We start from the raw sequence: 25,931 nt of genomic DNA, 5'->3' as shown, positions 1-25,931 counted from the left end.
TACATTAGCAAGTTCATTATTACGCACCCCCGAGCCCTCCCTTCCAAGCCACCAAGCATCCCACATCCTCCAAATCAAGGTCTCCCATGGGGAGTCAGAAGAGCCTGGCACACAGAGCTGAGGCAGGTCCAAGTCCCTCCCGCTGCACCACAGGCACTGGGCTCCCAAAAGCCTGCCCATGCACCAGGAATGGATCCCCGTGCCCCTACCTGGGTGTCCCCCAAACAGTTTAGCTAAACAACTGTCTCTCATAATCAGAGGGCCTAGTCCAGTCCCATAGTGGCTGCACAGCCACTAGTCCACAGTTCATGGATCTCCACCAGTGTGGCTGGTCATCTCTGCATGTCTTCCCATCATGATCTCGATGTCTCCCACCCTCAGAATCCCACTTCTCTCCCATCGACTGGATTCCTGGTTCTCCACTGTTGCTGGAAATGCAAACTTGTACAGCCACTCTGGAAATTAGTATGGCAGTTTCTCAGAAATTTGGGAATCAGTCTTCTTCAAGATCCAGATATACCACTCTTGGGCATATACCCAAAGAATGTTCAATCTTACCCCAAGGACACTTGCTCAACTATGTTCATATCAGCATTATTTAAAATAGCAAGAACCTGGAAACAACCTAGATGCCCCTCAACTGAAGAATGGATAAAGAAAATGTGGCACATATACACAATGAAGTACTACTCAGCAGTAAAAAACAATGATATAAAATCTGCCAGTAAATGGTTGGAACTAGAAAATATCATCCTGAGTGAGGTAACCCAGATTCAGAAGGACAAACATGGTATGTACTCACTCATAAGTGGATACTAAATGTAGGGCAAGGGATGGCCAAATGTGACAAATTTTTATATGCTATATTCTAAGCATTTAATAAATACTATCTATTATTGTAATCATTTTATTAATGAAAACATCTTAGCAATTGGTGATTTTTTTTTCTAACACTACAGCGACTGGAAATAACAGAAGGAAGACCTTCAGGCCCTAAACACACTTAAATCTTTTAAAAGTAAAATAGGAAGAAGATAGTTTTGTTCGGGTCTAGGTGACCTGAATTTACTGAGGCCAGAACAGTAGTGCAAATGCACAGCATTTCTGCCATTGGGTCAGTAAGTAGACCTCCACAATATGTTCACCTCAAAAATACACTCTGTTCTTCTTGATAATGTAAGTTCCAAACTGATTCGCTCTCAACAGCATATCAGCATATTAATTTACTTTTGCAATTTTTGATACTTGTGATTTTTAAGGAATACTCACTGAAAGGCCATTTTGAGAAGGTGAGCAAAGTTCTATGATCTGTTATTCCGTCAATAGTTATGTTCCTAAGGTTTATCAAATGCCATATATTAGTTAAGGAATCTTCAGACTGTTCTAAAAATCTACACACTACCACACACGCTCAAGTATGCTTTCCTTGTTTCAGTGTCTACAAATAAATATTCAATTTTCATTTGTAGATATTGAAAAAAAGTTTGATACTTTTCTAATTAGTAGATTATGAGCTTTTAATGATTCTGTTTATTCATTACTCTACCTGTGTGATGCGTAATGCTGATTGTCAACTTGACAGGATCTAGAATCACTGAGGAGAAAAGACTCTAGGTACATGTATATGCTAGTTTTGGGACTAGGTTGATAGATAAGAAAAGTCACCCTAAATGTGGTGGTACCTATCTATTAGCTGGGGCCTAAGACTTAATAATAAGAAGAAAGTAAACTTGTAGTAGAATATTATTTTAAGGTGTGCTACTGTTGTTTATGTTGCATTTGTTTAACTCTGTGCCAGTGTAAAACATCTGATGGTTTAATAAAGAACTGGCCAATAGCAAGGCAGGAGAAAGGATAGGCAAAGGTGGGGCTTGCAGGCAGAGAGTATATAGAAAGAGAAAACTGGGAGGAAAGGGCAAAGATCAAGGAGCCAGAGAAGGAGGAGGACTCCAGGAGCCAGACACCCAGCTATACAGCAAGGCATGAAGTAAGAGAAAGACTTATAGAAGTTAAAGAATGGGAAAAGCCCAGAGGCAAAATGTAGATGGGATAATTTAAAATAAGGAAAACTGGCTAGAAATTGTCAAGCTAAGGCCAGGCATTTGAAATTAAGCATAAGCCTCCGTGTGTGATTTACTTGGGAGCTGGGTAGCAGGCTCCCCAAAAAAGTGTAAAAAACAAAAAAAAACAACATAAACCGAGGACCAGCATCTCTCTCTCCTTTCTGAAGTTCAAACACTATCTTAGTTACTTAGGCCAAGATATTTTATAGAAGAGATTAAGGACTTCAGAATATTAGTGTCCATGGCAGAGCAAAGGCAAATTTGATAGCAGAGAATACAATTGGTATGGTACCAGACTTTTGAAACATCAATGCTGTGGATATCACTCTATATAAATAAAACACTGATGGCCAGTGACCAGACAGGAAGTATAGGCGGGACAAGGAGAGAGGAGAATTGGGGAAACAGGAAGAAGAGGGGAGAGACACTGCAGTCACCACCAGGACAAGCAGCATGTGAAGACCCCGGTAAGCCACCAGCCACGTGGCAAAGTATAGATTCATAAAAATGGGTTAATTTAAGATATAAGAACAGTTAGCGAGAAGCCTGCCACGGCCATACAGTTTATAAGTAATATAAGCATCTGAGTGATTATTTTATACATGGATTGTGGGACTGCAGGACTTGATGGAACTTGGAGAGAAGCCCTCCAGCAACAAAAGCCCTCCACCACCACAAGTGACATACCTCCTTCTCCCTCAAGCCTGTGCCTCCTACTCCTTCCCAAATGATTCTACCAAGTAGAGACTAAGTATTTGGACATAAGAGCTTATGGAGACATTCACATTTAATCCACCATAAATGGTAGTGCCATGCTTTCTCTTCCACAATAGATTGTGCCCTTCCTTTCTCTTAAATATATATATAAATAAATATATAAATATATATATTTAAGAGTAACAAGCAAAGTAACTACTACAATCTGTAAGAAGAGAACAAAGCGAACAGTTACTGTGACATGTAGAAGGAGGTCTGAAAAGAGTTGTCCAATAAGAAGCCAGAAAAATCTATCAACCTCTATTTTTCTATAATAGTAGTTGTACTATTGCCCCATTTTAGTTTGTTTTTGTTGTTGTTGTTTTCTCTTTTGGGGGCCCAACACCTAGCTCCCAAATAATCACACTGTGATCAGAGTGTAGAGCTGGCCACTAGTTAACCACAGAGGGCAGGCAGTGCCCTTTAATTCCAGGCACTTGAGAGGAGGAAGTAGGAGTTCAAGGCCACCCTAGGTTGCATGAGTTTGAACCAGTTTAAAAACAGTTTAAAAGATAAACAAAGCCAGGTGGTGGTGGCTCTCACTTTTGATACAATACTTAGAATCTTATGCCTTTGATCACAGCACTTGGGGAAACTCACACCTTCAATCACAGGATAATTGGGAGGTGGAGACAGAATAAAAGGTGGGTGAAGACAGGATCTGGGCCTATTCAGTCTGAGGATTTGTAGGGACAGGATCACCCAATTCAGTCTGGTGGCTGGCTTTCTGTTCTACTTCTCTGATCTTTCAGTTTTCACCCTTGATATCTGACTCCAGGTTTTTATTGTTAAGACTAATTACAATCACACTTCATCACACAGAGACACATTATTTTTTATAAATGCCCAGCATTAGCTTCGCTTATTTCTAGCCAGCTTTTCTTAACTTGAATTACTTCATCTATCTTTTGCTTCTTGGCTTTTACTTTTCACTATTCAAACTTCTTTTCTTTCCTTCTTACTCTGTGGCTAGCTGTGTTGCTGGTTTGCTGGCCCCTGGAGTCTTCCTCTCCTTCTCCTTTTCTTGCATCTCCCTCTTCTCATTATTTATTTATTCTTTTTGCCTGGCAGCCCTGCCTATCCCTCTGCTGCCTCGCTATTGGACATTCAGGCCTTTTTTAGACCAATTGGGTGTTTTAGGCAGGCAAAGAAACACAACTTCACAGAGTTAAACAAATACAACATAAAAGAATGAAACACATCTTTGTATAGTTAAACAAATATTCCACAGCATAAATGAATGTAACACATCTTCAACTAATATTCTTGCTGCTTCAGATGGAATAGGCTTTTCATAAGTAAATATCTCATTTTAAAGAAGATATTCTTATACTGAATTAAAAAAAGAGGGAGAAATTATGATGGGGAATATAATCAGTCCCATGTAGGAGGAATTTGGAGCAAAAAAAAAAAAAAAACATTGAGTAGACTAAGATTGTGTGAGGAAATTCTGTAAGAGGAATCATGTTGTAGTTTTATATGCACCTTTTAAAGATTAGAAAAAGGTCAAAGATTTGCAAACTTGAACTGTTAAAAGCAACCGTGGGCATAAACATGGAACAAAATAAAAGCATAATCCAAAAAACAGTCTTGAAGAGTCAAATTAAAACATTGTTCTAACAAGCAATGAGAATTTGTATTGGGCAACTGGTGAAAATTATAGGGAAAGTAGAACATAGCAGACAGTCTTCCTATATTTTCTGGATATAATGGATGGAACTGCAGGAATCATCAAAGATCCTCTTTTTCTTAGGGTCCATGCCACTTGATGAAAAACAATCAAAAATGTATATCATATTCCAGAGATGCTAAAGTGAGTATTATCAGATGTTAATGACTCAAGGGACTTTATGATTCTTTTCCTCAGCCTACCTCCTTTGAATTCACCAGTTTGGCCCATACATACACCAGAAGGAATGTCTATAGACTAAACTGAGCAGGACCTAAAGATTTAGCCTTTGTGCTAAAGGAGGTTTTCCTGGAAACACATGAGTCAGCCTCAGGCAAATGATGCCCAGATGGTGATTTGTCAAATATGCTTTTAATAAATATGCTTTGGAAAGGGGATCAGCAGCAGGGCTTCCCTTGGATCAAAGAAGAGTGTCTATTTACAGTTGTCCTTCGCAATGCTACCTCCATGAGCATCTTAATACAGAAGAAAGACTTAGACTGCCTATCAATTTTGAAGAGTTGATCTATTGTATCTACTGTAACCATGACATTATACTGGTAAGGAAGGAGAGAATAGAAGTGGTTCTTTTCCTTGTAGGATATGTGTGTTCCAAAAGCTATAGGACAAACTACAACTGACTAAGTAAAGTTTTCAGTGCTTGACTGGTAAGGGACATGACCAAAATAATAACTACAAAACTGAAGATAAATTGCTGGGTCTTTACCATATCCTGAAGGAAGGGTACCTCCTTATAGGGCTATTCGGTTATAGAGAAAACACATTTCATATCTTCAAATACTGTTTCTGTACACATACAAAGAGACAAAGAAAGCTATTGTTCTGAGCAGGGCACAGTTCTGCAACAGCAATAGCCTTGTTGAAACATTTATTGAGAAAGAAGAACTGAACTTCCAGGAGGATGCTTACTTAATGCTATCTGATTCTAAAATAGAAGCTGCCACCATTGTACTGTCATGATGTCTGGTACAAGGCAAAGCTGTGATGACAAGTTTTAATGCTGATACTATTACCCATGGATGTCTAAAATGTCAACAACAAAGAGCAATGTGTTCATCTTACACGACAGTTTTCCTTGAACAAATCAAATGGATTTATTTCTAAGATGAGTGTATTATGGGTTTTTTTAGGCATTCTGTGATTTGGTCTCTTAATAGATACCTATTTATGAGTGGCAGCCTGCTTTTTAAAACTCTGACATCTTTATTACCCAAGTACTTACAGAAAATGTCTTATCTACATCCACATTATGCACAAACAACAGCTGACCACAGTATCATAATTCATAATGTGTCACTCATGTGCTACTGACCTCATAGAAAACCTGCAGAAAGAGAAGCCAGTGCATCATCTTGGAAGTTAATATCCTGAGCACTGAGGTTCCATCCTTCAGCAAACTTCCCATGCATTGAGGAATAAGGAATCATCCCCAGTGTACTTCATGTGCATTGAATTTGAGACATCTATATGGACAGAACCTAGGTGCATTATTAAACACCCCATAATAGACAGGAAAAGCTCCCAAAGAATATTACTCTTTAAGTCACAGATTCCCCAGGAGTGCTGAGAATGGGAAATATACTAGAGGTGGAAAGGAAAAGAAGATTATTGATTTAGAGGTCAATATGTATTAGTAAAACCCAGAGTTTTGTTAGCCTCCTTCCCATTTCTTCCTGAGGGTGAAGCACTTTTGATACCATTTATTTCAGCTTGAACTTCAAATATAGTAATTTGAGAGAAGGTATAACATCAGAGTTTCCTATAGCATTTCAGGGTGAGTGAAACCTGCCATTGTGACTTCCAGCACAAATTCAATAGAAAAAGAAGAGAGAGGAGGTTTCGAAATGGGATATTGTACAAACTGAGAGGTTCCCTTGATGCCTGACACTCATTTTCTCAACTGCAGTGAAACTCTATTCTTATTTTTAAGGTACCTTTAATACAGGATTATGAAAACAGAGGTAAAAACATAAAGACAAAGCTTCCTCCATAACTTTTGTATTTTCTACTACTATTTATAATATATAATGTTTCATTCATTGTCACAACTTTTTTCTGATGATATTGTACTGGTTTTTTGCTTGCACTCAATCTTTGTCACCCCCAGTCCCACCGCTCAGACCCACCAATAAACACAGAGACTTATATTGCTTACAACTGTATGGCCGTGCAGCTTCTTGTAACTTTTTTATATCTTTAATAACATTTCAAAATCTATATCTTGCACTGCTCATGCCAACGTTTCACATGCTGTGTCATGGGCGCTGCAGTTTTGTCATCGCTCAGCGTCTCTTCTGCTTTCTGTCCTTTTATTTTCTCTCTTTGTCCGCTATCTTTCTGCTAGCACAGCGATCAGTTTTATTTATTAACAATCAGAACAATTGACATACAGACCATCCCAGCACAGCAAGTGCAGACATCTAAACACTGCATCAGCCATGTCTAATCATCTCTATACGACCTGCTGTAACCACAAAGAACCAAAAGCTCCACAGACATAAATATCCACAGCAGGACAATAAATGAAAAAATAGTAAAAGTATGTTGAAACCCTGTTAAACCGTTAAATCTGTCTTTGGAAACTACTTTTCTATTTATTAACTATTATTAAAATGGCAAATACAATTGAGGAAACACAATTTTTAAAAATAAACTTATAATTTCAGATGTTTTGAATATATCCCACATTTCTATCAATATCATCTTGTACTTGCTCAGGGCCTCGACTTTATTTAAAAGGATGATTTGTTTACTATCTTACAATGCAACTCTCCCTAAGATTAGTAACACTATAGGAAATAGTAATGTTTAACATAACAGAATATATAAGAAAATACAATTGTTATAGATTGTTTTGTTTTTTGTCTGAACTTAGTTAAGTAGTAAGTTCATTTTCCCAGCAAGATTTTAATCATTTTTTTTTCCTTAATGGAGACAAGCCACTTCAGGGAAAAAGCCTTAAATCTACTTCACAGAGAAAAGGGAAGTGTGATTTTGTATTCTAAAAGCTTTACAGTAAAATAACAGAGAAGCCCTATTATATTTTAAAAAGTGGGTAATCAAAGGGAAACAACAGAACATTGATAACGATATTGAAAGGGGTGATCCATAAAAACACATTTTTTTCTGTTTAGTTAATGTAGAAAGTATTAAGAATAAATGCAAATAGTTAGAACACTTCTTTGCTTTGCTACTGGACAGCTTATTATTAAATACATTGTGCAGACCTAAAGCCTGTAACAGACTGGCATTTCTCCTGCTCTTCATTGAATATGGAAATAAAATGCAGAGCCACATCGCACAGGCTACAGACAATGTTACTTCCCAAATGGCATAGAAAGAGGAACAACATTTATTAAACCCACATATTTCCTTGAGGAGGAAAAAATTATTCTTGAAAATAACCAGTTTGCAGTTTTTCAGTCCTTTTTCTTTTTCCATCAATGTTTATAACTGTGGAGAATTGGTTTTAAATTAAGATTTCTCTTAAGTTGAAATCCTTTTTAAAAATAAATTCCGCCAAGAAAAATAAATGCTAACAAAAATGAAATTATTTCAATACCAAATATAATCCAAATTAAAAATTTTGATAGGTACTAAACTAAAGAATGACTTTATAATGAAAACTGTGTAGCAGATGGATGGCTGAACTGAAGGCCAGCGAACTTAATTCTACTCTCAGCAAGTCAATATATTGTTCATTTTGTTTCTGTGTAGTAATTGTGAAATCATTCCCTAATACTAGTCTTCCTATCTTATCACATTTTTAGGCTGCTGAGGCTTGAATAACCTCAGGTGGATTTTGAGAGTTCCACTGGGGTCATGGTCACAAATGAACCCATATCTCCAGATAACCTCTGGAAATAATCAACTTTAAGACTATAATATTTTCATTAAGTTGTTTGTTTATTTTATTGAAAATAGATTGTTCTTTCATATAATACATCCTGACCACAGTTTACCCTCCCTCCACGCCTCCTAGATCCTGCACTCCCCCCACCCTGCCCCGCCCCACCTCAGCTCCTCTCTCTCTCTCTCTATGGGTCACGCCCCTTCTATTTCCTCTAAGAGATAACAGCCAAACAGAACAAAAGATACAATAAGACATGACAAAAGCCCTCATATCAAGGGTGGACAAGCAACACAATAGGGAAAAAAGAGAACCAAGAGCATGCAAAAGAGTTACAGATATGAACCTGCTCTTCCACTGATAAGAGTCCTACAAAAACACCAACCTAACCACCTAAGGTCTACAAAGAGGACCTCCTGCAGTAGAGGGGAACCGATGCAAACACCAGCAGCCATATGATATGGAGAGGGAGTCTAGATTAGCGGTCTGCATTGAGTCTCTCTCTTGGGGATCAGGTAACCCCAAGGAAGACAAGGAGAAAAGATTGTAGAAGTCAGCGAAGATGGAGGACACCAGGAAAACATGGAGCACCAAATCAATTAAGCAGGGTACAGAGGGGCTCACAAAGACTGAAGCAGCAAGCTTGGGTGCTGTGTGGGTCTTCACCAGTTCCTCTGCATATATCATTACAGGATTTTAAAACCTAATTAGAAGTCAAAGGACAACTGGTATTCTAGTTGTGTTTTATCTCCAAAATATGGAAACCAGCGTGCTCTAACACAATACATGGGTTCCATTGACTGAATTAGATCATATGGTGAGTCACTAATGGAGTCAAATACCTCAACTCAAAGAAGCACTAAAGCATAGAAAGCCAAAGTTTGTGTCTGCTACACAGGGAAATATTAGAGAATTATTAGAAATATTAGAACACACATATATGTGGTGTTCCTCATCTATAAAATAATATCTGCCTTACCACCAAGAGTCAATGATCCATTATATAAATAAAAAAATACTCATTATATGCACATTGATCATTCTTACGAAGTGCCTACTAAATTTATTAGCTGAACAGAACACATTTTATTGACTAGGATACCTATGCTATACTTAGGTGATAATGTGATACACAAAACTTAAATGATTCAAACAATAAAATTATCCATCTTAGCCACACACACACACACACACACACACACACACAATCTATTTTAGATTTGACATATTGCTTGGTTATGGTACACAAATAAATGATACACTAAAGAAGTTTACTACCAACTTTAGGGTCATAAAACTGAAAGAGTAACAAATTGTGCAAGGATAAAAATATCTCCATAATCAGAGAAATAGTGCCCATTGCTTGTTCCCATTAAAAAGGTACTGGTAACCAGAATGTTATCTAGTCAGGTGAAATTGGATGGTCCTAAACTACAACAGTTTGGAAAATACATACCTATGATAAAATCGTCCTTTTCATTCAGTAATCATATTTCCACTTTCATCTCCTATTTAGAAAATACTTTTTCTCTCTGAATGGGCAACACAGAATTGGTACCATACAGTCAATCGGTACAGTTCAAACCCCATGATTTTGTGTGTGTGTGTGTGTGTGTGTGTGTGTGTGTGTGTGTGTGTGCATGGCTACATCCACAGGACACCTATTGCCCCTGTTATTTCCCAGAAGTCTAACTCCAGACTCAAAAGTTAGATGACTAAACAAACCCTCACACATGATGTTCAGAGACCAGGAATCTAGACTAAATACTTACATTTGGAAAAGAAAGCACAGATATTTTTTAGTCGCTGCTCTCTGGTAATTCTGCAATATCTGTAATGTAATACTGGGCAATTCTATACTTGAGTATTACTCAAAACTCTTTAAATATGTTTTCTCTTCTCTATGGAAGGAACTGACTTTTCTGGAATGTTCTTCCTAGCTGATTATTTAATGTTTACTACATATAATTTAGTTTCAGGGAGCATTTACCTCAAGGAGTTGGGACTCTCAGGGAATAAACCAGTAAGTCTAAAAAACAAGTCTCGAGTCTTAAAATGTTTTAACAGTTTTTAAATGATGCTATTATCCTCTAAATTCCATCACATCCTTTTTAGATACAATGAGCAGATCAGATCCTACTTTGCAAGATACTATGGTCATGTTCCCACTCACTCTCAAGTTCACTTCAGTATCATAGGGGTTGCAATGGCTGCTCACTCTGGTCTGTCTGTATGTCATGGTGAATCTTTTGGCTTCACTAGAAGACTGTACTGATTCTGGAACTTTTTCTTGACCATGACACACCTGGAAATCTTTAAAAGAACTTTCCCAAAAAATGTGTTTAATTTTGAAGCTTTGCTGAAGATTTCCCAACAGTGCAAATTTCCCTGACTTTCTCCTCAGTTTAGAATGCACTATTTCTAATTCTTCATCTTCTTTTTCTTGTAATTACATAGACTTTATACCATTAGCAGCTTATAAATGGTGGCAAAATAACTAGTTTTAAACACTTCCTATAATGCTGTGGCCTGTTTTCAGTACTAAGTCAGTAATCAAACATTTTACAGCTGCCTGGCAAAATCTTCTTTCTAGCTTCCAATTTCCATTTACTTTTAGTCTAATGTATGTTTCCATATTGGTGTATTTTGTCCTCTTTTGATTTAGAAAAAAACAATGAAAACTACTAGGGCTCTATCATTTTATAGTCTTTATTCTATGTATTAATTAAACCACAGAACTCAATCATTCAATTCAACATAAATTTATTCAAAGCATTTTTTAAATTTAGTTTATTTTACAATACCATTCAGTTCTACATATCAGCCACGGGTTCCCCTGTTCTCCCTGCTCCCACACCCTCCGCTTACCCCCAGCCTACCACCCATTCCCATCTCCTCCAGGGCAAATCCTCCCCTGAGGACTGCAATCAACCTGGTAGACTCAGTCCAGGCAGGTCCAGTCCCCTCCTCCAAGACTGAGCCAAGTATCCCTGCATAAGCTCCAGGTTTCAAACAGCCAACTCATGCAATGAGCACAGGACTTGGTCCCACTACCTAGTTGCCTCCCAAACTGATCAAGCCATTCAACTGTCTCACCTATTCAGAGGGCTTGATCCAGCTGGGGGGCCCTCAGCCTTTGGTTCATAGTTCATGTGTTTCCATTCATTTGAATATTTTTTTTCAATAATTGAGTAGAACCGAAATTTATTATAAGCCACAGTCGTCCTAGGGACCTCCATAATATATATATATATATATAGCCTCTATGGTTCTATGGGCTGTGGTCTGATTGTTCTTTATTTTATATCTAGAATCCACTTATGAGTGAGTACATACCATGACTGTCTTTCTGGGTTTGGGTTACCTCACTCAGGATGATTTTTTCTAGTTCCATCCATTTGTCTGCAAATTTCATGCTTTCATTGTTTTTCTCTGCTGAGTAGTACTCCATTGTGTATATGTACCACATTTTTTTCATTCATTCTTCTGTTGATGGGCATCTAGGGTGTTTCCAGGTTCTGGCTATTACAAATAGTGCTGCTATGAACATAGCTGAGCATGTATCTTTATGGAATGAATCAGCATTCCTTGGGTATATGCCCAAGAGTGGGATCGCTGGGTCTTGAGGTAGTTCGATTCCTAATTTTCTGAGAAACCGCCATACTGATTTCCACAGTGGTTGTACAAGTTTACATTCCCACCAACAGTGGAGGAGTGTTCCCTTTGCTCCACATCCTCTCCAACATTGGCTGTCATTGGTGTTTTTGATCGTAGACATTCTGACAGGTGTAAGGTGGTATCTCAGAGTCGTTTTGATTTGCATTTCTCTGATGATTAAGGATGTTGAGCATTTCTTTAAATGTCTTTCAGCCATTTGTAGTTCTTGTTTTGTGAATTCTCTGTTTAGCTCTTTAGCCCATTTTTTAATTGGACTGTTCAGTATTTTGATGTCTAGTTTCTTGAGTTCTTTATATATTGTGGAGATCAATCCTCTGTCAGATGTGGGGTTGGTGAAGATCTTTTCCCATTCTGTTGGCTGTCTTTTTGTCTTATTGACTGTGTCTTTTGCCCTGCAAAAGCTTCTCAATTTTGAGAGGTCCCATTTATTAATTGTTGTGCTCAGGGTCTGTGCTGTTGGTGTTATATTTTGGAAATGGTCTCTGGTGCCAATACGTTCAAGAGTGCTTCCTGCTTTCTTTTCTATTAAGTTTAGTGTAACTGGATTTATGTTCAGGTCTTTGATCCACTTGGACTTGAGTTTTGTGCATGGTGACAGATATGGATCTATTTGTAATCTTTTACATATTGAGATCCAGTTATGCCAGCACCATTTGTTGAAGATACTTTCTTTTTTCCATTGTATAGTTTTGGCTCCTTTGTCAAAAACCAGGTGTTCATATGTGCATGGATTAATGTCAGGGTCTTCAATTCGATTCCATTGGTCTGTATGTCGATTTTTATACCAGTACCAAGCTGTTTTTATTACTATAGCTCTATAGTAGAGTTTGAGGTCAGGGATGGTGATGCCTCCAAAGGTTGCTTTATCATATAGGATTCTTTTAGCTATCCTGGGTCTTTTGTTTTTCCATATGAAGTTGAGTATTTTTCTTTCCAAGTCTGTGAAGAATTGTGTTGGGATTTTGATGGGGATTGCATTGAATCTGTAGATTGCTTTTGGTAAGATTGCCATTTTTACTATGTGAATCCTACCTATCCATGAGCATGGTAGAGCCTTCCATTTTCTGATATCTTCTTCAATTTCTTTCTTTAGAGATTTAAAGTTCTTATCAATGCTTATTCAAAGCATTTTAACTCTATTGTTTGCTTTTTTTTTTTTTTACTTTCTAAAAATATCTCAAAAATCTAGGGAACTTCCACTGATCATGTTACTTACTTTAGGAAAATACCAAAGATGCTGGAGTATGAAAATATATAAAGGAATGTACAGAAAAAATATATAAAGGAATGTACAGAAAGCCCTTTTCTTTGACAGAAAACAAAATCCATATACTCATATTACATTGGCCAAAATCCACCTGAAAGTCATCATCTAATAAAATCATTGAAGATGAGATTGAGAATATCGTGTTTCTCTTGCCGTAGAAAGAGGAGATGAGTATAGTGAGACTCTTGCTAGTCTGGTGCACATAAACAAACAAAAAATTGTTACCAGTACATAGTTTGATGTCAGCATGAACATCAAAGGAATACACAGACACACATGTTAGCACACACACACACACACACACACACACACACACACACACACTGCACACATAGACCGATTTTACTAGCTATTAATAGCTGATCAAAATAATTGATTGTCCATATGTTCTTGAAAAGCATAAGCATATACTCATAGGCAGAGACGTTTTTTATACAGATTACTGTCACAAAACCAGAGACAGGTTTGATACAAAACTGCATGGAATGTTTTTATCATTACCAGCCTGGTCTTTGAATCTTACAGAAATTTGTGAAGAAAGAAAAAAAAAATGTGTATCTAATATCGGAAAGGTTTAAACAGGAATACGTGTAGGAGGTCTTCTAGCATACTTCTCTGTTTCTGTGATAAACATTGACCAAAAGCAACTTGGAGGAGGAAAGAGGTTATTTGTTACATTGGTTAAAGTTGATCCCTGAAGGAATTTGGAGCAAGACTCCAAGGACTGCAATTGGGATAACCATGGAGGAATATTGGTTACTGGATTCCTTCCCAGGATTCTGTTCTGTTAGTTTTCTTACACAACTCAGAAGCACCTTCATAAGGGTTTCACTACCCACAATGGAGTAGGCCATCCTCCATCATTTAGCAATCAAGAAAATACCCCACAGTCATACCCATAGGCTAATAGGATGGATAGTATTCATTTTATCTTTAAACATTTTTAGTGAAAACAAATGCATACAATATATTTTGATCAGGTTCTTCAATGGAGGTTATTTCTTCCCAGGCGGGTATAGTTTGTGGTAGTGACAAGAAGTTACCATGACTCTGGTAAGTCAATTAAAAAAAAAAAACATGAAAAAGAACTAGAGAGGCACCTCAGCAGTTAAAAACACATCTGCTTTTGCAGAGGTCACAAGTTTTCTGACCCCCATGTCAGTCCGCTCACAACCACCCATAACTCTAGTTCCAGGAGATCTAATCACCTCTTCTGGCCATTTTTTGCACCTGAATATATACAATTTTGTCCCAATACTCCAAGTAGTATTGTTCACCCAAACTGGAACCCCATACCATCCACCTAAGGAATATGCCTTCTCCCTCAGGTAACAATTCTAATCCTTCTGTGACCAAGCCCCACAAAACAAGGTCCTTACAGTGTCCTACACACCTCCATCAAGTGGCTATTCCCACCTCTGCCCATCTGAGGTCCATCAGTGGAACCCTTCAAGCCTTCAGTAGACTTCTGATGATTTGTAGCCATCACTTCTAACTGTATGGAAAGTCTGGTGCTGTGCTCAGTATTGCCTCCCACAGCAAACAGGGTATCTTTCTTTAATTTTCTTAGATCCACCTGCATCCATCCAGAATATGAAGCACAGCCCAGGAACTATGCCCAAGGCATCTGTCACCAATCTCCTGAACAAGGCCTGCCTACAGCTCCTAGAAATTTTGCTGGGGAAACCCATCCTACACTTTCTTTTTCAGAAAGTATGGGTGAAGGGGCCTTGAATTCTGCACAGAACACACACAAACACCAAATTATTAGCACACAGATTTATTAACCTGGAGGAGCAAGTGGGGATGTAAGGGAGGGGTACCTCTGGACTGGGCAAAGACAGTTTCTTTGGTGTTCTCTGGTATTTATACAGGACTGTTTTCTTTCTTTCTTTCTTTCTTTCTTTCTTTCTTTCTTTCTTTCTTTCTTTCTTTCTTCCTTCTTTCCTTCCTTCCTTTCTTTCTTCTTTCTTTCTTTCCTTCTTTTTCTTAGGAAAAAGGGGGAAATATTTGCTAGGGTGAGTAGATAAGTCTTGATTGGAGCTGAAAGTCAACGTAACCAAATAATAAATTTTGATTGCTGGACCTTGCTGTTTTGATAGCTGAACCTTGGGGTTTTAGTCAGGCATAAGGAAGTGGCCAAATAAGGGATTAGACCTTGGTGACAAGCTTTAGAAATGTAATATAACAGTTTAGCAAGGGAGAAGGAAGGGGAAATGCCAGATGTGCTGGCACCATGTTTGCCTTACTCTGGCCTGTTAGAAAGCCATCCATGGGATCCCAGCTTCCCCTGCTTAGGCCCATTTATGCAGCTCCATAACTTCCTGAACAAGGACATTAAAAAAAATAGGTATCTCGACCGAATTATAACATACATAGTCATCTCCAGAATATTGTAAACACCTGCAATTAAAGAAAAAAGATGACTTACACAAAAAGCACAATATAGAAATTAAGAACCTATTCAACAAATTATTCTAGATGTGCAGTTTCAATGCAGAAACAGAAACAAGGTAGAAATAACAAGATAAGATAACATGGCTTCTCAAGTTACTAAGCCAAAAATAACGACACCTAATAAAAGCAACATGGATGAAATATTACACAAATATGTAAAAGAATGATTAAAACTAAGTTCATCAAACTGAAAGAATATATGGATATATATTCAAAGTAAAAACAGGGATGGATAAACAAAGGAAGGAAGTTAGAGATTGCGATTCACCAAAGAGCTGTATTTGCTGAAGAAAACCCAGTCTGAAATGATGCTTAGAACCCCGATGTAATCCTCACCAGTAAATGGCTCCTGTAGACATTAGAAAACTGAGCTAGAGGACAAGATAGAATATTTGGATTACTCTGCCAAGGTGAATGACATGGTGCAAAGGTCAATGACAAGTTTTTATTTGTTTATTTTTGTTTGTCATTGTTTTAATTGTGAGGAGAACATAGAAGAGGTTTGGGATACCTTCTAAAGCCCTAGGATTTAGATTATGGGTGTAGAACATGGAGAAGAATACCACAGAACAGAAACAGAGAAGTGAATTATGGGGAAGGTGCAGAGAGGAAATGGGTGGAGAGGAAGGAAGGGAAACTGTGGTCAGGATGCAAAAGAAATGAATAAATTTAATTAATAAAAAGGGAATATTTTCAATAAGATTATAGAAAAAATCAGAACCTAGAGAAAGATACTCTTCCAAGTACAATAGGCCTACAGAATAGCAAATACACAGGGCCAAAAAAGAAAGAGCTACAAGAAGAAAGATATATTCTCATATAAGCAGAACTATCAAAATAATACATGATTTTTCAGTAGAAAGTTAAAAAGATAAAAGTGCCTGAAAATATGTTTCCAAGTTATGAAATATTACAATTGTCAACCCAGACTATTTTATCCAACAAAACTATCCACTGAAAATTAAGGAAAAATAAAAACATTTATGATAAAGTAGATTAAAGAAATATATGTATACCCATCAGCTCTTCTGTGGATGTGGGATAGAATCTTCTAGTCTGCAGAGAAGGACAAATACACCCACTGTTGCACAGAGATTAAGTAAGCAATTCCAGAAAAGTTATTCAAAAGCTGCTCCCAAAAACACAACCCATACAACAAAATGACCAAAATAAATAACCGTTATTCCCAATACCTACTGTTGTTAACAATCTCTATTCAATAATAAGAGATATAAACTGCCATATTTCAATAGAAAACAAAAGCCCATCTTTTATTGCATTCAGGAAACATACTTCAACATCAACAATAGACACAGCCTCAAGTTAAAGTGTGTAAAAGTGATTTTTAAGCAAAGGGAAATAAGAAATGAGTAAGTATAGCAATTCTATTAGGTGACAAAATAGCTTTCAACCAAAACTAGCCAGAAGAGATAAGGCAGGTCACTTAATAATCATTAAAGGAACAATCCCCTCAAAAGATACTGCAATTCTAAACTTAAAAACACTGAACACAGGTGTGCCAAATTTCATTTTATGAAATAATATTGGGATCTAAAAGCCACAACTAAACACCAACAAGAGAGTATGCTGACAATGGGTGACTTCCATACTCACTGATGGGTGATCTGTGTGAGAGCTAAACAGACAACCCTTGGAGTAAAGTAATATCATTCATTACTCAGGTGTACTGAAAAAATAATCTACAAATCATTCCATTCAAATACATAAGAACACATACTTTCTTAGCATTAAACTTTCTCTCAAATTGACTATATGTTAGGAAACAGTGCAATTATCAATGAAAAAAAAAAAACAACTCTAAAATCTGCCTGACTACAAGATAGAATAAATTTAGATATTAATAGAACTGACAACTATAGAAAGTTTACAAACACATAGAAACTAAACAACACAGAGCTGAATAATAAATTGAATAAGAAAAATGAAATAATTTTGTGGTGATATTTTATTTGTGCTGAAATACGGTCATATTTTATTTGTGCTTTAATAAATAAAGCTTGCCTGCAGATCCGAGGAAAAAGGCCATTATATGTAAACAAAGAAGTCAGGCAGCGGTAGCACAAGCCCTTAATCCTATCACTTAGCATGCACGACCTTTGTGTGTTCAAGGCCACACTGGAAACAGAGCCATGTGTGGTGATACATGCCTTAATTCCAACACTAGTTAACCATGGTGGTCTGGAGGTCTGTACAGACAGACAGAAAGTGACAGTGCTGGGCAGGAAGAGGAAATGACGAGGCTGGGCTAAGAGAGCCAAGGAGAGAACAGGACAGAAAAGGAATGTAAACGTGAGTATACAGGAAGAAGCTCTCTTTGCAAGCTGCAGAGTTGGTGAGGTGAGATTAGCTCGTGGTTTTTCCTATTCCTCTGATCTTTCTCCCAGGCTTTAACCCAAATTTCTGGCTCCGTGTTTTTTTATTTGTTAAGATCATTTAGAAATTCATCTACAGAATTTAACAATTCTTAGAATTGCATTAAAATGAAAACACAATATACTAGACTCTATGGGATACAATGTTGACAGTCCCTAGAGAAAGATTTATAGCACTGTCACTTAAAATTAGATATCAATCTAATAATTTAATTATGAACCTGAAGGCCAAGGAGAAGCAGGAACAACACGCTCCCAAAGCATGGATGGGATGAAATAATTAAAATCAGCAATGAAACAAGCATTCAAAAATTCCCAATAATCAATGAAGCAGAGAGTTGGTTCTTTGAAAAGACTAAGTTGACAAGTATTTAGCCAAATTAATGAGAGAGGGGACAGTAATAAAAAATAAGATGAAAATCGAGACTTTGCAAAAGACATAGAGAAAACTGGAGAATCAAGAGTATGTGACTTACAAGTTTATTTCATGAGAGATGGCTCAGTATTTAACAGCTCTTGCTACTTTTGTAGAGAACCCAGGTTTGATTCATGGTATCTACAGTGGCTCCCAAACATCTATAACTCCTGTTCCAATAGATCTGATATCCTCTTCTGACTTCTTTTGCCACAAGGCACAGAAATTGGATACAAACATACATGCAGGTAAAACACCTATACACATAAAGAGAAATAAAATCCTATGTTCCAATTTTCCAGGTACCATTAGTTGAAGATGTTCTCATATCCCCAGTGTATGTTTTGGGCACCTGCACCAAATGTCACACAGCTTAATTGCGTTTGTTCATATTGAGGCCTTCTATTTTATTCCATTGGTATTCATGTCTGTTTCTATGCCAGTACTATACTCTTGATTAATATACCTCTTTTATGTGGTTTTAAATCTGGAATGGTAATCCCTCCAGCATAGTTCATTTTATTAGAGATTTCACTGGCTTTCTGGCAGCTTTTGAGGACTCATGTGAATTTTAGGATTTTTTTTTCTATTGCTGAAAAACTGGGTGTCAACATGTAGAGGAATGACTTTGGAGCCATATTTATCATCCTGAAGAAAAGTTAACACCAAATGGAAAAAAGACCACAATGTAAAACCTGAAAAGCAGCCAGGAGATGGTGGCACACGCCTTTAATCCCAGCACTCGGGAGGCAGAGGCAGGCGGATCTTTCTGAAAAGGATGCCACTTAAGGTCAACAATTGTTAAATGGAATCCCCAAAACTAAAAATCTGTACAGTTAAGGAAGCAATTGATGGAGTGAAGATGAAACTCAAAGAATTGGAGAGAATCTTTGCCAGCTACAGAGCTGATGGTGCTGATAATATTCAGAATATGTAAAAACAAAAACAAAATGCAAGGAGACAAATGACCCAATTAAAACCAGGCTAAAGATCTAAACAGAAAAGTTCTCAGTAGGAGAAATTAAAATGGCTAAGAAACACATCAAGAAATTTTAATCACCCTTATCAATTAGAGAAATGTAAATTAAAACAACTACAAGATTTGATCTCATCCCATTCAGAATTTCTAAGATCAACAAAACAGCTGACAAATACTGGTGTGAGTGTGGGAAAAGGGTAGCACTCAGTCTCTGGTGGTGGGAATGCAAACTAGTGCAGCCACTTAGGAAATCTATACAAATGACCCTCACAAAGTAAAAATAAATCTCTGATATGACCCAGATATACCACTTCTTGGCGTATTCCCAAAAGACTTACACCACAGAAACTTCATCAGCAATAATTATTACTGCCATAATCATAATAACTAGGAATCAAAAACAACCTAAATATTCTTCAACTAATGAATGAATAAAGAAAATGTGGTATATATAAACAATGGAATATTATTCCACTGTAAAGAAAAATCAGATCATGAAATGTGTAGGTAAATAGTGAATTTAAAAAAGATAATTTTTAGTGAGGTAATCCAGACACAGAAATCTAATGCCACATAATCTCTCTCATCTGTGCTTCCTAGCTCAAATATTCAGGTAGAATATATATTCTATATATTATAGAACAATTGCAGAAAACAAAGAAAGTAAAATGATCATGAGACTTAGTGTTGGGCAGTTGAGAAGGAAATACCAGGATACAGGTGATATGAAGCAGAAAACAGAAAAATTGGGAGGAAAATCCAATTTGGGAGGGGATCTGTGGTCAATACAGAATAAGGAAGGATGAAAAAAGAAGTAACAGCAATATAAAAGAACCTCTAGAATGATCATGACTCCACATTTCACGTTATCTTACAGAGAAATTGTAATAAAGCAACATAAGAAAAAGCAGACATGTTGGTCAGTGGGATATAACTGAACATCTTCACACAACTCTTCACACCTGTGGAGGCCTGGATTTTGATAAGGAAGTCAAAAATACAAACTGGAGAAAAGATAGCATCATCAACAAATGATGCTAGTTAAAAGGGACAGCTATGCACAGAAGATAAAATAGATCTGTATCTATCACCCTGTCCAATACTTAAATTCAAGTGCATCAGGGACTTAAACATAAGGCAAGATGTATCAAATCTGATAGAAGATATAGCAGGGAATAGTCTTGAACTCATTGTAGGTGAAGGAATGAATTTTCTCAAGAAGATGTCAACATCACAAAAATTAATAACTAGGACCTCATAGAGCTAAAAAGTTTTATGTCAATCCATGATTTAAGTGAAGTATCAGCCTATAGAATAGGAAAAACTCTTTATGAATTTTGCATCTGACAAGCGGTGAATACTTAGCATATACAAAGAACTCAAAACACTAAACAGCAAGAAAAATTAGTCCAGTTAGAAATACGGCAAAGAACTATTTAGAGCTCTCAAAAGATGAAAGACAAATGACTGAGCAAACCATAAATCATCAGATAAATGCAAATTAAAATTACTTTGTGATTTTATTTTACTTCAGTCAAATGGCCAAGATTAATAAAGGAAAAGACAGCAGATTCTGACAAGGACATGAAGAAGGGAGACACATCTTCATAGCTGGCTGGAGTGGAAATTAATGTAGACATCAATGTGGAGGTTTCTCAAAATGCTACAAATAGATCTATCATATGATAAAGTATACCACTCTTGGGAATATACCCAAAGGACTCTGCGACTTACTACAGAGATATTTGCTCATCCATGTTCATTGCTGTACCATGCATGCTAGCCATAAATTGGAAACAGCATATGTCCATTACTCAATGAATGGATAATAAAAAAAATATGATACATATTTACACAGTAGAATATTGCAGGAAAATAGATAGAAGCAGAAACAGTCATCCTGAATGAGTTAAGCCAAATGCAGGACAAATACTGCATGTTTCTCTTATAGGAAATAATTGTTTTTAAGTTTTAAACATGTGTGTTTCATTTAGAATATACACAGAGGTATAGGAGCTCATGAGGTACCAGGGGAATGAAGGCAATCTTCTAAGGAAGGGGAATTAGAATAAAATGGTATATGGGGATAAAGGGGAAACTGGAATAGGAAGATTAAAAGGAGAGGTGGGTGGGAGGCCAGGGCAAAGGAAAGAGGATTATTGGATTAAGAATACTAAAGCCCTTTTAAAATCCTTTATGGAATCCTACTAAATGTGTATTCTCCCTAAAATATATGCTATATAAATAGGGTGCATCATATAAATAAAACCCCAAGTACCAGGAATAGGTTACATCTTCTTGAGCTGTTGACCAGGTGAGTATAATGGACCCACCCAATATTACAGAATATTGTCAATGTTATTTATCACCCTATACAGCCAGATGGTGAGACCTTAATGATGTGGAACCCACATATGTGGTGGTAATCTAATTATACTGAAATGTGATTTTGATTGTATGTTAATAAATAAAGTTGCCCGGGGGTCAGAGCTATTAGAGCCATAGCAAGAGTGTGGCGGTGGTGGCACACGCCTTTAATCCTAGCATTCCAGAGATAGAAATCCCTCTGGATCTCTGTGAGTTCAAGGCCACATTGGAAATAGCCAAGCATTGTGGTGACACACTCCTTTAATCCCAGAAAACCAGCCTTTAATCCCAGGGAGTGGTGATAGAAAGCAAAAAGATATATAAGGCGTGAGGACCAGAAACTAGAAGCATTTGGCTGGTTAAGCTTTCAGGCTTTGGAGCAACACAGTTCAGCTGAGAGCTATTGGGATGAGGACACAGAAGTTTCCAGTCTGAGGAAACAAGACCAGCTGTGGAACTGGTGAGGTGAGATAGCTGTGGCTTGTTCTGTCTCTTTAAATAGACGAACAGACAGGAAATAGGGCTCTCATTCAGGAGGCTGGGGCACCGCAGGCGGAAGGGTGAGATTTTGGCTCTGAGCTCTGATCTCTTGGTTTTCTCTTTTGCATTGTTTCTGTGTTTCTTATTTAATAAGACGGTTGGTTACATCAATACACATACATCACTCATGGTACTCAATTAGATGCTCCAACTTTACTAACTAGAGTTGATAGTGCTGGAAGATACTATATATGCTAGAGAAGAGAAAAGTAATCATTAGTCTCATTCAGCTAAGAGCCTACAGCCTACAAAACCAACTTATCTGTAAGAGATGCCCTCTAATGCAAGAGTAACACAAATGTTATGTGAGTACCCAATTACATTTTTATCACATTTTACCACAGGATATCACTGCATTTATGTGATATCTTGAATATGACACATAAGAAGGAAATGGGAAGGATTTCGTATCAGCATTCTGATAAGGAGAGTATTAGGACCAACAGTTAACAAGTGGGACTTCCTCAGACTAAAAAGCTTCCAGAAAGCGAAGGACACCATCATTAGAGTCAAAGGCAGCTATGGAATCAGAAAAATCTTTACTAGCTAAACATCTGGCAGAGGGATTTAATCAGAATATACCAAGAGCTGAAAAAGTAATTACCAAGGAATTAAGTAACACAATTAAAATGGAGAGGGAACTGAAAACTTCTTAAAAAACAGAAAAAAAGGAAGAAGAAAAAAGAAACACAAATGACTAAGGAATACTTTTTTTTTTAGATTGCTTAACATTATCCTCTCAAACATAATGTTTTTTTATTAATTATTTGGGAATTTCATACAATGCATCCCCATCACACTTGCTTCCCTTTCCTCCCAGGCCCACTTCCACCCTCCCACCCTCAGAAAACCACCTCCTATCCCCCCCCCAAAAAAAAGGAAAGAAAAACAAAGACCAATTAGTGTTGCCAATATACTCATCACAGCATGGTCAAACACCCAGTGCCCTGCCCCTTAAAGAAAACTGAATTCTTCCTCAGGCCATTGTAGATGTAATTCTGAACGGTTTTATTAAATAAGATACACAGAGCCAAATGCAGAGTTAAAAGCCCCAGAGGTCAGAGAGCAGTAGCTGAGACCAAGGCCACCTTCTTACCACCCGCTGCCATTGCCGTCCTTCCCGTGAGAAAGAGATCTACTTCCTGTGTCTTTCTTTTTATTGACTTTCTGTTCTGCCTTCTCATTGGTTGTAAACCCAACCATGTGACCTCCTACTCACTACCTGTCTATACAGACCTCCAGGTTTCTATGGTTGGTATTGAGATCAAAGGCATGTGTCTCCAAGCTGGTTATGTCCTTGAACGCACAGACTCTACCTGCCATTTGATCAGGATTAAGGGCATGTGCTACCACTGCCAGACTTCTAGTAAATGGCTTGTTATTAGCTCTGACCCCCAGGCAACTTTATTTATTAACTTACAAATAAAATCACATATCAGCACAAATAAAATATCACTATAGGCCATTCCCTCCAGAAGCCATTAACTGTGAAGAGCCACACTTCAGCATATTTACCACAATGTTTAAGGGCTTTCTCCAATAGCTTCCTATCTGGATTTATTTTGGGGGGTGAGTGTATCACAGAAGCCTTCTATGATCTTCACTTTCAGTTATGAGTCTATAGTCATGAATATCACTGCAAAAGAAGCTTCCTTGCCCAAAGCCAGCGGCAGCAAGGATTGTGAACTTCCAATCAAGGAAATGAAAATTAAAATACTTTAAGAGTTTTATCTTACCCCAGGTAGAATCTGGAGGATTAACAAAGAAAAAACTCTGACAACAAATGCTGATTAGGATGTGGGGAAAGGAGACCACCAATTCACTGCTGATGAGTGTGCAAAATGGATTAGCCACTATAGAACTTAGTGTGGAGATTCCTCAATGGATAAAAATAGGTTTATCCATGATTCAGACGTCATCACTCTTGAGAATATCCCCAAAGGACTCTGTATCCTGCTGTAGAGATTCTTGCTCATTCATGTTCATTTCTGCTCTATTCCTAATACCCAGGAAATAGAAACATCCTAGATATCCATCAACTGATGACTGGGTAATACAAGTGTTTTACATATACACAATGAAATATTATTTAGCTTCAAAGAAAACTGAAGTTAGCAAGTAAATGTATTAAACTGGGAATAATAATCTTAACTGAGGTAATCCAGAATTAGAAAATTCATATATTCTCTCTCATATATGAATGCCAGTTTTGAGTCTATATAAGTGTGCTAAAATTGGAATACCAGCAATTGGCAGAAAACTACTTAAGGGGCCATTGTAATTTGGAGCTATCAAGACAAGAGGGAAATAGAATGCAGGGAGTATGGAAGGAAAAATATGAATAAATTAAACACGAAGGGTTAAAATGGCATGTAGTGGGAGGGCAGGGTAAAAGATGGGGAGTGTGGGTAGAAATAACTAACATTAATGTCTTTGTAAAGGACAAATGGTAACCCACTAGTATAGCAGTTTCTAAACACACATGTAATTAAAGAAAGTATGAATGAAATTGCCCTTAACAGGGGAATTTTGCCTCTCGAAACACTAAATGCTTCCAAATTGAAAGTCCAGTGCCAGGAATGGGATAGCACTTTTCAGGTTGTTGATCAATTGGATTCCATAGAATTACCAACAAAATATTGTTGGGTATTGCTATAGGTCTTGTTTATACTCCAAAACTTGATGTCAAGACTTCATTTCTAAAGAAACCATATATTTGAATTATAGTTACATGTAGAAATATAGCTAATACCTGGAATCTTCATCCCTACTGGTTAGTTGACATAGTGGTGGAAGATTCTATTTATACTGCCAGGGGATAAAAGTGATAAACAATAATAATAGGCTATGAAACCTACAAGCTATAATAATAAGTGGACTGGCAATATACACACACTGGTGAAATCATGGCATGAATGTTATGAGGGTTACTAACCACTTTCTTATTAGATTTAAAGCCTTCTCCAAAAGATGAGATTCATGCCTGATACCTTTGATTGGGGCAAAAATCCGTGTGGATCACAGGCTGTAGAAGAGGCCCTGAAAATCTTATTCTGTTAAATGGCATTAAACTGCTTCTTGAGTTCTTATTTTTGTTACTATAGATTAGTGCATCTCTCACCCATCACCTGTAATATGATATAGCCACATTATTTTCACTGAATATTCATCTGTGGACTGCTTAAACAGAAATATGTATAGTCAAATGATCATTTACCAGTCACTATATACTATTTTAAATGTAGGCAAAACATTGCAATTACATTGATAAACCAAGCAGAAATAGAGGCATTTCAAAATGCTGACAGGATGACAGAAGTAAGAAATGACTAAATGAAGGATGTGATTCGTTTCCTCGTTTATCTTTTAAGTCATTCAAAATCACATCATTCCAGGTATAAATTTGTGTCAATATATTTCCCTACTAAATTCATAGGGAAAAAAAAGAGCAAAAGCTCAATTTTTTGATTCATGCG

The sequence above is a fragment of the Peromyscus leucopus genome, chromosome 2 (assembly GCF_004664715.2).
Source record: "Peromyscus leucopus breed LL Stock chromosome 2, UCI_PerLeu_2.1, whole genome shotgun sequence".
Classification (NCBI taxonomy): domain Eukaryota; kingdom Metazoa; phylum Chordata; class Mammalia; order Rodentia; family Cricetidae; genus Peromyscus; species Peromyscus leucopus.
The sequence above is the reverse complement of the archived record's forward strand: the minus strand, read 5'-3'. Positions refer to the sequence as shown.